Below are 12,549 nucleotides of genomic sequence, written 5' to 3'. Positions count from 1 at the left end.
CTTCAAATGACCAATATCTTTACAGCCAAAACGTTTGGCTACAATCTGAAGTAGTGCTGCCAACTCCTAATACGTGTTTGCGTGAAATTCGTCTATATGATTTATATATTACTAGCTAACCCGGCAAACTTCGTCCCGCCCATTTACTTGATTAATTCTCGAGTAATGCAGAAATTTGTGTTTTATTTCTATGGCAGCCACCCCTAAGAGAGGGGGGAGGGGTATCTAACCACCATAGAAACATTCATTGCACCCTAAAGTTTCCATATGCCTAATTTGGTTTTATTTGCTTGATTAATTCTCGGGTAATGCAAAAATTTGTGTTTCATTTGTACGGCAGCCCCCTCTAAGAGAGGGAGAAGGAGTATCTTAACACCATAGAAACATTTATTGCATCCTAAAACCTCCACATGCCAAATTTGGTTTCATTTGATTGATTAATTCTCGAGTAATGCAGAAATTTGTGTTTCATTTGTATGGCAGCCCCCCCTTTGAGTGGGGGAAGGACTGTCTAACCATCATAGAAACATTTATTGCACCCTAAAACTTTCACATGCCAACTTTGGTTTCGTTTGCTTGGTTAATTTCCGAGTAATGCAGAAATTTGTGTTTCATTTGTATGGCAGCCCCCCCTTAGAGAGGGGGTAGGGGACTCAAAATATCACGAAAACCTTCCCCGGCCCCAAAAACCCCTACATACCAATTTTCATGTCGATCGGTTCAGTAGTTTCCGAGTCTAGAAGAATCAGACAGACAGACAGACATCACTCCATTTTTATATACATGCAACAAAAAAAAATTCTCGCGTCAAATTGGCGCATATCCGTAGAGATAGGTGTACTACATAGAGGATTTCGATAGTTGAACACTTTTGAAGAAAATAGTCGTCAATATATATTTACCTCGATCAATTGATAAAAGCAAGAAATTAAATAAAAATACAAACGGTTTTCGTAATTTTCCATATAAAATTCGAAATTCGTCGAAACGATGCGTCCCGTAGACCTAGGGTTAATAATCCCAACTCGAATCCAGACTTATGATCGACTAGCACAAACAGTGTTACTAACGTGAATTTGTGGTCTGGTGATTTTGTAAACTAAACATTGTTTGTGTTTCTAGTTGAATAACTCAACATGTGATAACGTAATTGAAGGTTACAGCATTATTAGAAATGATCGTCAATGAGAAAAAATATTTACATCATTACATCTGAGTAATGAATGTAAGTGTTCACTACGTATTTCTATTTATTTATTGATTTTTACCTCAGACCAGATGGTATTCTTACTTACATAACCTTAAAGGAGCAGATTTCAGCTCTTATGCAGCTTAGTTTTTAACTGGTCTCTGGGTACACATATTTCGGGAAGTGAAATAAAAAACATATATAGTCACATTGATATGACAAACAATGAATTATGTCGACTAGAAAATTCGATAGCTGTCAAAATGCAAGACATTTTTTTTCGGATCTGTTAATTTTCAATACGTAACAACTTTGGGATCTAAATATGAGAGCTAGTTTTTTCCGCATGGTTCTCAAGATATGCGAAGATATGTTGAAACTGTAAGAAAGAAAAATATCGATATTGAGTTCAGTGCTTTTCTATTCTGTAATGAAAACCTAAATATATTCTAATACGATTTAACCCACCTTGCTCTGTTATTTCGTGTATAATGATTCTGCACTTTAATAGTTCTATTAATTTCTAAATCCTTCGTATGGTTATTTGAATATCCTGTTGGCCCTGACCATTGACATAAACGGCAGATCCTTCGGTTGAAGGAGGCCACAATGTTGATAGCTCAGAATTTCGGAAAAATGGTCTTGAAAAAGACCGTTTGTATAAAAAAGCTCATGGAAAATCTAAACACTCGGAATACTTATCACTATCACTTATCACGGCACAATATCACTTCTAGGTGAATTAATTCGATTTTTCCACCGTTTAACATACATTTGTGATGTGTTCAGACCTCGAATGCAGAAAATTATTCCTCTTACGAGCGATAAACTTCGACGCTTCGTATAACACAAACCTGTCCATATTCCCCCCACTATATGTCCATATTACCTACATCGAAAAAAAATGGTTCTACTTTGTGGTCTGTTTTAATTTCAAGAAAAAAAATTGAAAAACGCTTTTTTGTTAAACATTTGGCCGATTATTTCGAAAACCAGTATATTGAATTGTAAGAAACTGCATTCAAGTTTTGGAAAACATGAGTTTCCAAAGATACAATTGAATTTCTCTTTAACATAAGACGGACCCCCACAAACGTTATGGAAATGTATAGATCAATTATTTAGCACAAATAAGTTCAGAGCGTAACCGAAATACTGAAATTATTCAATATCCAATTAGTATTTCAGTATCTCCCAAAACTGCATCTCTAGATAGTATAATTTCCAATGAAATAATCCTCAGATTCTACTATGCAGTATCTTTCGCTGAACGGCAACAGAGCATCGAACAGAATTGCATCGCTGTTTGTTTTAATTTCCATTATTCCATTTTTCCGACATATTATGCAAAACCTCTGTTAAACACTCAGCACCAGGAAAGAATGTTGTCTGGTCGCTTGCTGGATTTGCAATGGCGGACTCAGTTGAAAACAAACGGAGCTTACATTGCAATATTTCCTCTCTCCACATTCCCTATAGAACGAACACTGCAACGTTTTTTTCATGAAATCGTGATGTGTTTTTTAATTTGGCATCCTCACTGAAAGACGATAAAAGACTATAAAAGGCAGAAACCAATTCTTCAGACACTCTTTTTGATAAATTTTTGAACATGGTCCCAGAAGTTACAAAAGTATCACTTTCACAAACCGCTGCTACAGTTTACTAGTCGAATGAATCCTTCAGATTTAACACCGCGTTGTATTTCGGTATGATTTTCACCCCCTAATTTCTCAAACCGGCTCTCTTCTTTGCTTACTAGACATAGAATCGCAAAATTCCTGCCATTTTGTCGCATTTATCGATGGCACTTTCACGCTCCGTGCAAAAAAGGACATAACTTTTGAGAATGATTTCAAATTAACTGTTTTTATGTCATATTCGGGCTTCAGGATCGGTAGTCAGATGTCACACGAAGCGGCTCAGGACATCCATCATACACCGTTGAATTGTGATAATTTTACTAATTTGTTAATTTACGATACGCTCATTTCAGTGATGCTATGATATAAACCAGGGGCTCTCAAAGTGGTCGATATGGACCCCTTGGGGCGATAATGGTTTCTCAGGGGTCGGCATGAACGAAAATTGATTTTGGGGGTCGACGAGGTCTAAAAATTGAACCCCATTAATTAACACAAGTTCTTGTTTGAAGTTTTCAAGATACAGTATAAGTTGTGTTACATGATCCAACTTGATTTCTAGTAGAAAGTATTATTGTTGTTCTTTTGAAAAACACAACAAATGGATGAGCGCGCATAAGTTCGTATAATACCGCATTTGGCAAGTGCATTTGTCATTTGCGTTCTAAAATTTGTTGTAACTTGAATACACTCGTTTACTAATTTATTTCTAGAGATTGCATCAGTAGAAATAGCAAGAAAGTTATTAGGTTCATCTCATAACACTGATTTAAAAAAAAATTCTTAACGTGCGATTTTTATATTTAAAAAAAAAATTAATTGCCTAATCCAGTGTTTGTGAGTAATTTGCATCAACATATTTACAATAAAATCAATATTTGTATGATTTCACATCCATTTATTTTGTTGAATTTTGATCGGAAAATGATGTCATCCAGACTTCCAGATTTGTATGGAATCTTCCAGACTTTGGTAAAGCATCCAGATATTCACACCATACTTTGTCTGGCACAGACTTTCCGCAGTTTGCCCAGATTTATCCAGGTTTAAAAAAAAATCTACAATCACATTTGACTTTATTGAGTTGGAAACCTTGTTTGTGCTAGTTTTATTGAAACAGTTAGTGAACAGATTTTACCGACGAGATTGAGAAGCCAGACTGAGCTGACTTTCCCAGAGCACCGATAAGCATGCCAGTTTCTACAAAGTATGTAGTAAAGAGATAAAGTGTCTTGGAAGATTGAAGGATTTCTTGAAGCATGCTGCGACTGAGAAGCACTAAAGTGACTGCTGTGACCACGAATAATTTCGGAGATGGTCAACACGAGGAGCCAATTAGTCATTTCAGTTTGATTGCCGACGAATCGACGGATCTGTCGAAGGAATAGTCACTAGCCTGTTTGTCCGGAGGTCAAATAATTGACACTTTTTGACAGACTTAGTTAGCACTATTTTGCTTGCCACTCTTCAATTATCAACAGTGGCAAACAATGTCGAACATCGAACATGGAAAAAGATCAACTTAACTATTTTAGGTAACCTAACCATGTACCGACAGGTTCGAAGAACAGACCAAAAAATATTTTAGGCATCCAATAAGTCAAATATTTGGCTTGGTTCAAACACAGTATGAGCACCCATAGTAGCCAGAACTAGCTATTGAAAGGATTGTATACTGTTCGTGAATGATTGTTTTTATGACCTTATATAGGTTACCGAAACGGATTCTAGAACGTTGTATGACGATATGGTTTCGTTGTTCAAGAGAGACAAAATTACATACTAAATTTATTTGATTGGCATGAGGGTGATGTAGAAAAGATCATGACTTCACCAGGCAACTCACTTGACGCTTTGCTTAAAGGAGATTGTCCATTTCATTATGAAGTATATTTGCTATAATTCTGCCTTAGACTCTTCGTATGCGTGTAACCATATTCCTGGTGAAATTGAGAAGACCAATAGCTGTCTTAGCTGCAGTCCCTTGCGGACTAGTAAGTGTGATGAGATTCAGGAAATTATTGAATCAAAACCCTTGAAATTGCTGCATCCATGCGCGACTAGATGGCTTTCACTGGAAGCAGTGGTGCAAAGAGTGTTTGAGAGATATGAACCGCTCCGATTTTACTCTAGATTTGTGAAACATATTAATCATGTTGCGAACGACAAAGTGGTGGACTAGTCTTTATTTGACATTTTGGTCATAAATACTCGATGTGATTAACAACATCAAAAGGCTATTTCAAAGTGAGAGTCCTACCGATTCTTCATTCGTACTTTTCACGACTGTTCCGCACGATATTGAATATTTTTTTTTACAAATGAGTTCATCCAAACGATAAAAGATCTGATAAAAGTTGAGTTTAATTAACAAAATTACGAGAGCTTGGAAAATATGTAGGTTGGGACAACGGCTGAATTACTCACTAGGGAGTACGAAAACGATGGGAAAATATCTGTTGATCGGCTCAACGAATTTAGGGCTAATGTAATGCATCAACTTCAACTTCAAAGGCTCGGTTATGATAAATCAGAAGGAAACATCAAACCATTCTACCGCTTACTGAAAATTTTCCAAATCTGGTTCCCTGAGAAATGATTCAGCTAAGGGGAATTCAGAGAGCTGCGCAATGTTGATTTTTCAGACTATTCTTTGTATGAACAACAAGTTTTGGGGTACAGTTTTAGCCACAACTACCCGTGGTGGTGAACTGGCATTCCCGCAATCAAGTAAATTTATCTCAAAAATTTACTGAACACCGAAGTTTGGTGCACATCTAATGTGTCGATATATGATGAGAAGAAATAACTGTTAAATCCTGTTTTAAATATCAGACGTAAAAATTTTGATTGATTGATTGTGTTGAATTATAGAGATATTAAACTTTTGCCGTTTTAGTTCTGAGAAGGGCCCTTGTGGACAAACTCATTCCAAACTCCTTCTTTACCTGTCTTGAGAAAGACACTTCATTGTCATTGCTCGTCAGCAAACCGTGTCCGCTTCCACAAACATCAAACGACGTTCTCGTGAAAATGTTCCATTAAATTCGCAATGAAATATAAAACATATCGACAAAATCCAGACGACTCCAGGGTTTCGATTTTCCAAAATCCAAATTTCTGTTCAATACACCTGGCAACCCTGGCTTAACCATTTATAAGGTCGTGGAAGTAAGGCAAGGAATCGACTCAAATTTCAGAGAACATAATCCTTGCACGAGGAAGAACACATTATTTTCGATAAAAAATAAACTATTGTAACAGTTGAAAAAATTGGTGGTAATTTGGTGGTAGTTGCCACTGCCCTTTAACTCCCAAAACACTGCTTGCCGGTGTCACTCATGTAAGCTCATTTGATTGTGCCTTTGGGTATACAAAAATTAAAACAATATCTCCAGTGCATCGAAATTTCTTTTTGTATGAATAAGACAAAATATTTAAATAGATTTTTGTTTGAAAATTTGGCTATAGGAGTCTGGGGTTTCACTTAATTCTGAAAAAGGGGTCTATTGCCCAAAATAGTTTGAGAACCCCTGATGTTAACAAATAAACTAATTCTGACACCGAATGCTGTGATTCTATGAAGAAATAACGTAGATCAATGATATTGTGAAATATGTTCTCATAACATAAATCAATATGAAAAATTGCAGAACGGAGTTTTCATGATGCGTCTTATGTTCTCGTAATATAATTTTCATAACGTTTACCAAAACTCAACGAAGATAACTCTTCTAATTTCGAAGTCAATTAATTTACACAAATCGTAACCTATATGTTTTTTTCTACTCGTAAAATTCACTCTTTTCAAATCGCTTTCGGGGTTATGAGTTAGAATTAAGTTCACGCATCAGTTTTAGGGTACGATACAACAACAGTAAGGTTGTCAAACGATGGCTCCATCGTGCATATTTGTTGCATTTTGAGTTTTGAACAAATAATTATTTGTTCGATATTGTGTGGCCAAAAACAATGAGAATTCAACAACAGTTTAGAATATTTTATGCATTCAAAATGAAGCCATTCCTTCAGAAATATGAAAATATTCTGCGCGTTTTTGAATAGTTGATCTAGATAGACATTTTTTTTAAAATCTTAGTTAGTTTGATTTGTTTTCAAAATATGGGTCTCGCCGTTTTCGCTATAATTTTAAGCATATTTTGGGCTTTTCGTGTCATACACAATTAAGAGATCTTACTGGGTAAACAAATCTCAATTGATGACGGAAAAAAAACGCAAGACTACATTAGAAATTCGAGATATGTAAGGGTTCGAGATTTCTTTCAATTTCTGGCAAGACATCAAAATTCGATCAAGCGATTTAGAAGTTACGAAAAAAATTATTACATTCTTGCAGACTACTATAACTCAGGGAGGTGCACCACAATAATCCAACAGGTCTACGGGTATAGAATTATTTTGATAACGCGTAAATATTCATCAGTTTGAGAAAAATTGGAACACTTTTTTGGTCTATCGTTTTTTCATGGAATTGCTGGATATAGAAAAATAACGCAAGTAATCGAGTCAAAATTCCTATAAGAACGTTTGTGCCATTGAAGAGAGGAGAAGAAAAACCAGAAGAGTGAAAATCGTTCGATCCTACAAACGACATACAAATTCAAATTGCTCTCCACTGTCCAACCGGCAGATAAACTCATAAAACTCAAATCGCTACAACTTTCCGCCGAGATAAACACGAGCCAAAGCTCAAAACACTGAACCAGTATGGGTCTGAGGTTGGTTATATATTTTTAGTGTCATTACCAGATGATGATGACTCATTTAACGAGCGCGCAGATAATGGGCGCTAAAAGACTTTAAAAGCATTCCAGGGGAAACCTTACCTACGTTAACTCGGTGCGAACGATTCCAAATTCTCCCCGTTGGTTGGTGGTCGTTAATTTTCGTCACCCCATCCGCGTTTCACTTTAGCGGAAGCACTCACACAGAAAGCAGCGTTCATAAATAAACCATCGGATGAAGCGCACGAAGCCAATTTGCAGACACTCTAAAGCTCGGAAGAATAATTATGATTATCCGCGGCTCAGCGCGAGGTGTCAAAATGGATAGTCTCAGTAGTGAAGAAGATTGGGTTTCACTTCCCATTCCCTTCTCGTTCGGTTTTTCAACCATGAGTCGAACCAGCATTCTGTAAATCCTTTTCAAGCTTCGAAAGAAAACATCGTTCTAAAATTACCACCGCATGAAATAAACTTTTCTTTGCCAATATCAAACATTCATATACATTCAAAGCCACTGCCGAAGCAACCACGACCGGAGGCTGCAGCACACGTTTTTGCGACCCTCAGCACTTCCTTTCAAACATATCCGTTCTTTTTGGTTGGCTTACCGATAGCGCACCATCCCTAAAGCAACACTAACGGCAATATTTACACATCACTGTCCCATTTCTGGGTCCTGCCGACCGACAGGACCGGCTGACCGCTGTTAATATTTGAAATCACTAGTTGAACTTGTCCGCTACACATTTTCGGGGCTACTTACTAGGCAAATGAACCGAAACCTTTGGGATTATTTCATTCCAAGTTTACACTGCTAGATTCTACTTCCACACGAGATAAACACATAATGACCCTCTATGTAAACACTTCACACACGCCGATTTTAATGTTTCTTCATCTTTCAGCTAGCGAGATTCGTTGAAAAAAAAAACAAAAAAAAAAGCGGTGATCAAAAGCGCCGGTTAACTGCTCCGAGGGCCAAATGCAACATTCTAAGGGGGCGCGCGCGTGGCGTCACATGGTGACACTTTCAAAAGTACAACAGCTAGGCCGTTATGGGGTTCACTCACTTTTCCACACGTGCTCTCGCCGACAGATCCCGAATCAGACTGAAACTGTCCATCCGGTGGAGGTGTATTCAAAACTGAACCTGCTATTCCTCGCTTTGGGAGGAAGGAAGGAAGATTGTGAGAAGGTGGAAAATGTGTTGGGAGGGAAGCACTTGTGGAAGCGGGAAAGCTGACGGAAAAACGATAAAAGCTTGCTGAGTGAGAGGATGGCAGCATGTGTTGGTTTTGCGCTTTTGGGAAATGGAAGACAGCAGTGCTATCAGATTGCAGTTAGCATTTCCTGTTTTCCAAAGGGAAATGGAAATAAAAAAAACGTTATTTTAGTGGCTAAATGCAGGGTCCTTATATACAGAAGAGTAATTGTTAGTAATGCAGCGACGCCATACTATATTTTCCCAGTGCCATAACAATATTATTAACGATATTAAGCTCGAATTAACCCTTTATAAGGCCGTGGAAATCGACTCAAGCTTCTAAGAACATAACCCTTACACGAGGAAGAACACATATTTATCTTTGATGAAAAATAAACTATTGAAACAGTTGAGAATATTAGTGGCTATATAGTTGCCACTGTCCGTTGACCCCAAAAACACTATTTGGCGTTGCTTTGTAAGCCCACTTTATTACGCCTTAGGTTATGCAAAAACTAAAACAATATTCCTAGTGCAGCAAAAAAAATATAGATATTTGATTATAATATTCCATGTGCGACAAAAAAAATTTCGGGGTGGCAATATAGTTGTCACGATTTTGTAAAGGGTTAAAAACATTCATAATTTTTTAAAAAAAGTGTCAAAAAATGAAAATTTCCATGCTTTTTCAAATTAAAATTGTAAGGTTGGAAGTAAAGTTAAACCAAGTAAAGTTGTGAATACAAATCGGACTAGATTATATACAGACTCGATTATATGTGATTCGATTATTTACAATTTTTTATTCGATTATATACAGTTTGAAAAAAAATACTTTATAGCTCAAATATGACTTATTCCAAGAAAAAACTTAACCTTTCAACGTTAAGGTGAAATTTAAGTGGCTATTATAAGTAGAGTGGGGTTAAAATCGCGATATTTGAAGATTTTGCTTGAATTTTCACCAGGAATTGTTTATATCGTTATTGCAGCGAAATTAAGAAAGATAGAAGCTGGGCATCAAAGAATTTCTTGTAGAGTAATTTGAGAGCTTTAATTTGATTGATCGGGAATCAAGTTCAATATGACTTTTTGGGATAAAATTGATAATTTCGCATAAAAAATTACTAACTTTTACATTTTTTACTTCCAAAATGTTATCAAAATACCATAATTTAGATGTTCCACTACTATATCCTGTACTAAATTTTCTTATCTTTCAAATGAAAGCAACAGAATTGGTTTACGCAGCGTACTTTTTAGTGTAGAGCCAGTTTGAGGCAACATAGTCCGAAACAAAACAAAAAGTTCTATAACTCTTTCATTGTTGAAATCCGAGCATATGCGTAGACCGATTTTTCCATCAAATATGATCATCTATAACTTCCTGAGAGATTCTGGAAAAAAAAAATTTATGTGAGAAAGCTGTTTTCTGATTCTTTTTTGAATTTCAAAAAAAAAATATATGCATAAAAAACAAATAAAATAATATATTTTTTTTGACTAGGTTATATACAGGATTCTATTATATTCAGTGAAAAGAAATCGGAGACTGTATATAATCGAGTCCGCGCTTTAGGGTTTAGAAAAACCCTGAATCTCTTCCAAAATTTATAATAAGAGGGATCGTTCATGGCGAATTATGTTGGAAGCAAAAGCAACAGCCACGTAACCGATCCGGTAATTTCACAAGTACTTCAGTTTTCCGGACTGGTTTGTTACGTACCCAGCACAACACTCAGTCAGTCGATCGACAATTTTAATTGCACTGGTTTGTGCATTTATGTATTTTAGAATAAATAGATTGTAATATTTAACAGCTGACGATAGCAAACATTAATGAGAGGCTGTTTTTTGCGATGTTACACGTTTAATTGAAACAGAATGACAACAGAATGGAGGAAAACATGAAATTACACTATGCGATTGCATCGCCGATTGTATCATCGTTTCTCCTATTCAAACCTCATACCTCATTCTTCTTTACTCATTTTATAGCTTGGATTGAGTTCGTCGAGAACACTAATAATATTGCGTTATATATCTGTCCCATAAAATAGCAGAGCGTTGAGGATCTCCTGATATGGATATCCCTGATTCTGAATCAGAACTCTGCTCTATCCAGAAAATGCCCGTGGGTTGTTTTCTTCAGGCCTAAATCAAACAGAAATGCTTTGAAAGTCTTACAGATCATCAAAAATCTGAACAGATACTGAAAGATGACTGAAATTATAAAGGTTAGACCGAAATAAACCGCGAGTTGTCGTGGTTCAGCGCAAACGAGTTTGTTGCCGACCAGCAATTTACAATTGAATATCGAGTTTCCATTCTCACTCACGTAGTTGAAATCAAGGGTGTTATAACCGGAACGAGCCTGATGCGCGAATTTATTACGAGACAAGGTGAAGGCAATAAAAACCCAAGTGTCCCTATTTCACCGCCATTTTCAACATCCCTATCGGAATTTTTGTCTGACATCGTGAATAAAATCTTCACATTATTTTTTTTCCGACACCATCAGTAGCATTTTCACCGCAATGCTCTCAATAGTAAATTGGGTCGCTGGCTTCACTCCCTAGGACAAACCCCAAATCGTGGTTTGCAAATTACACAAAAGAGGTTTTCAAAATTATTTCAAGTTAATTAGAAAAAAAAAACAATAATAAAAGTTCTATTACATGTTTACAAGCCATCAATGGTTGTAGACAATTTTCAAGACATTTGTGTGTGCATGGAAGTTTGCAGTACACTTTTAGATAGGAAAAGTCGTTATTATTTTCGAATGTTTGATCATTTTATTGCGTTAGAAATATAAATTGAGCTTCAGACCACAAGAAACCGTTGTGCAAACAGATTGTCCGAAATTTGATTTTTTCTATATAAATAGTGTCCGAATTTTGATTCTTCTTCACTTCAATTGAAAAACATTTTTATTCGATAATTTTTTGATGTTTTCAATTAAATAGGTACCATAGCAGAAAGCTTAAAAGGATATTGAGCTAATTTATTAAATATATGTCAACCAAATAGTACCTGTGCATAAAGTTTAGATCTGTTCTCTGTATCAAATGCAGAAATATGATTCAGAACGGTACTTATTTATTGAGATGTAGTATCATTCAAAAGAAATAAAGGCGAATTTAATAGTTCCATATTTCATCGAACGATGAAACTGCATACAAGCTTCTGATACTAATGTAGGATAGAACAAATTTGTGTTACCAATAGAATAACAGTTCAGCTGAAAAGTTCATGAGGTTGACGTCTAGAAGGCGCCTTTTGCAAAAATCTACTTGACTATCACAAAGCACCATCTTTCAATTGACGAATTTACGCAAAACTGAATCAACTCACGGGACACCTACATCAGGACTCAGAACCACAAAAGTGATGATGTTTGTTTATTCTACGCACTGAAAATCAAGATTCGATCGTAATTATTCATTTTATTTATTTATTCATATTTAGATTCATTTAAACCATTGAATCTTGTCAGTATATGGCGAGAAAATTGGAGTTTTGTGTATTTACGATTTAAGCAAAGTCATAGATAATCTTTGGAAACTTTAAGTTTGGTAATGCATACATGATATGGATACTGATATCATTGATTATGTAGGGGCCGATTCGAGAAGGGTTTGCAGTATGTTTAGCGCAACATATGCTACTCATCGTTTACCTAGTTGAAAAATATTAAAGTTACAACACTTATACCAAGCCATTCTTCATAATCTACATACCATATTGTAAAATGATGATTTTCTAACA

General features: G+C 36.0%; 1 protein-coding gene across 10 annotated transcripts in view; it reads right to left on the bottom strand.

Annotated features, from left to right (window-relative positions):
- The window catches only part of LOC129779830 (potassium voltage-gated channel protein Shaw-like), a 268,655-nt gene extending 259,942 nt beyond the window's left edge, over positions 1 to 8,713 (bottom strand). For 5 of the 10 annotated variants that reach the window (XR_008743781.1, XM_055787546.1, XM_055787555.1 and 2 more), the window contains exon 1: positions 7,680 to 8,700. The gene's annotated coding sequence lies outside the window, so the exon portion shown is untranslated. Of the gene's footprint in view, positions 1 to 7,679 lie in introns of all 10 variants that reach the window. The other 5 variants (XM_055787549.1, XM_055787553.1, XM_055787551.1 and 2 more) reach the window with 3 other exon arrangements.
- Between the last annotated feature and the right edge of the window lie 3,836 nt (positions 8,714 to 12,549).

Source organism: Toxorhynchites rutilus, chromosome 3 (genome assembly GCF_029784135.1).
Source record: "Toxorhynchites rutilus septentrionalis strain SRP chromosome 3, ASM2978413v1, whole genome shotgun sequence".
Taxonomy (NCBI): Eukaryota; Metazoa; Arthropoda; class Insecta; order Diptera; family Culicidae; genus Toxorhynchites; species Toxorhynchites rutilus.
The sequence above is the reverse complement of the archived record's forward strand: the minus strand, read 5'-3'. Positions and strand labels throughout refer to the sequence as shown.